Source organism: Gekko japonicus, unplaced genomic scaffold (genome assembly GCF_001447785.1).
Source record: "Gekko japonicus isolate JY-2015 unplaced genomic scaffold, Gekko_japonicus_V1.1 scaffold2152, whole genome shotgun sequence".
Taxonomy (NCBI): Eukaryota; Metazoa; Chordata; class Lepidosauria; order Squamata; family Gekkonidae; genus Gekko; species Gekko japonicus.
The window spans coordinates 210,042-212,647 of record NW_015164258.1 but is presented as its reverse complement, the minus strand read 5'-3'; the positions used below and the strand labels follow the sequence as shown (position 1 = coordinate 212,647).

Below are 2,606 nucleotides of genomic sequence, written 5' to 3'. Positions count from 1 at the left end.
TGGTTAGGTCCCCAAGGCCTGATAAGCTTGGGCGAAGCTGGATTTATTTAGGCTCCTAAGAGATTTATTTATTTATTAATTGGCTTTACTAGGCCGCCCTTCCCTAAAATAGGGCTCGGGGCGGCTTATGACAGGATAACGCACATTCACAATATAAAGCCAGCTTAAACAGTCCGATGCATACTAGCAGACATGCTCAGAGATGGTCTGCCATTGCCTTCCACAACACAGAAACCCCATTCAAATACTCAGCATGGCCAACACCACTTAGCTTCTGCGCTCTGACACGCTCAGGCTAGTCTGGGCTTTTCAAGCTCCCGCAGTAGCTGAAAGGCAGGGTAAAAACTCCAGGAAAAAAACATACTCTCAAAGACTCATTCAGTTTCAGAGTTTAAGGCAGCGCTATTGGCAGAGATGCAAAAGGAAAACTCAGCAAAGCTCGGGAGGGGAGGTGGAGCCACCTGCAGCAATCGCAAGTAATGCTCTGACAAATTGCCATCGTTATCTGTTTCCAAAGAATTCACTGGCGGCTGAAGTCTCAGGAGACTTGGCAGAACTTAAGACCATCCAGGGTAAAATGCCCTTTGTAAGGCTGGGGTGGGAGTCCACACAGATATTATCAGGAGGGAGGAGGAGGAAGAAGAATAAGATGAAGAGGAGGAGGAGATTGGATCTATGCCCCGCCCTTCACCTGGAGTCTCAGAGTGGCTTACAAACTCCTTTCCCTTCCCCTCCCCACAACAGAAACCCTAACAGCAGAAGGACACTGCTCCATCGGCACCCGTGGTTATAGCCCAACAGTACACAAACCCAGTTCTCCCAGATTAGAGTCCGCGCTCTTAACCAGTACACCAAACTGTCTCTGAAGTAGACAGTACTGGACTAGATGGGTCAACAGGTTGACTAAGGTACGCATGAATCTCCCTTCCAGTAACTGGTGCACTCGGGCTTCGTTGGTTTCAAGGAGAAAGCAAAAGTCTGTGCTTGAGCATGGAAAGAATGCCATACTAAAACACAGCACAGACTGAATTGGGATTGCAGACTAAAGTAGGCCCACTTTAACGGGAAGGGGCTGTGGCTCAGTGGTAGAGCGTCTGCTTGGCATGCAGTAGGTCCCAGGTTCAGTCCCTTGGCATTTCCAGTTAAAAACAAACAGACAGTAGGTGATGTGAACGAACTCAGCCTGAGAACCTGGAGATCTACTTCTATTCTAAGTAGACAATACTGACTTTCATGGGCCAAGGGTCTGATTCAGTATAAGGCGGCTTCATGTGTTCATTTAACAAAGGCTGTATCAGTTGGGTATGTGGTTCGGTGGAAGAGCATCTGCTTTGAGTGGAGAAGGTCCCAGGGTCAGTCCCCAGCGTCTCCAGTTAAGAGGGTCAGATGATGTGAAAAGCTTCTACTTGAAACCCAGGAGAGCAGCTGTTAAAGAGTCCAAAACAGTGACATTGATAGGCCAAGGGTCTGATTTGGTAGCCCTCATTCACTTGTTACACATCCTGCACCTACATCTGTTTGTAAGAAACGGCCAACACATGCTCACTTTACTAGGGACCAATAGAACAAAGTTTGCGTCCAGTGGCACCATTGAGACCAACAAAGTCTAATTCTGCATATAAGCTGCCCCTACCTGAGGCCCTGGCCCTAATATTAACAATATTACTTCAACATTAACATCAATGTTATAGCAACTGAATAGCCTGTGCTCTGCCGATATGACCCAGACCACGTTGCCAGCTGACTGTTGGATGCCCGCCATTGGTATATTGCGCTAGCACTTTATGTATTGTTTTAGACCTATTTTATTGCAATTTTAATAATTTAACAGTTTTAGCTTGTTATAATATTATTGAACCCGCCCTGAGCCTGCTTCAGCGGGGAGGACGGGATATAAATCAAATAAACAAATAAGCTTTTTGGAACATAAGAACATAAGATAAGCCAAGGTTGGATCAGGCCAATGGCCCATCCAGTCAAACGCTCTGTCACACAGTGGCCAAAAATACCAGGTGCCATCAGGAGGTCCAGCAGTGGGGCCAAGACACTAGAAACCCTCCCACTGTTGCCCCACCCCACCGAGGCACCAAGAATACAGAGCATCCCTTGCCCCAGACTGAGAGTTCCTATCTATAGCTTGTGGCTAATAGCCACTGATGGACCTCTGTTTATCCATTTCCACAGTGACCAAAAATACCAGGTGCCATCAGGAGGTCCAGCAGTGGGGCCAAGACACTAGAAACCCTCCCACTGTTGCCCCACCCCACCGAGGCACCAAGAATACAGAGCATCCCTTGCCCCAGACTGAGAGTTCCTATCTATAGCTTGTGGCTAATAGCCACTGATGGACCTCTGTTTATCCATTTCCCTCTTGAAGCTGTCCATGCTTGTAGCCACCACCACCTCCTGTGGCAGTGAATTCCATGTGTTAATCACTCTTTGGGTGAAGAAGTACTTCCTTTTATCCATTCTAACCCGACCACTCAGTAATTTCATGGAGTGCCCACGAGATCTTATATTGTGAGGAAGGGAGAAAAGTACTTCTTTCTGAACCTGCTCTGTCCCACACATCATCTTATGAAGCTCATGCCCAGAATTAAAACTTT

At 47.2% G+C, this 2,606-nt stretch overlaps 1 protein-coding gene across 1 annotated transcript in view; it reads right to left on the bottom strand.

The window, feature by feature from the left end:
- The window catches only part of ULK1 (unc-51 like autophagy activating kinase 1), a 156,122-nt gene that overhangs the window by 26,182 nt on the left and 127,334 nt on the right, over positions 1-2,606 (bottom strand).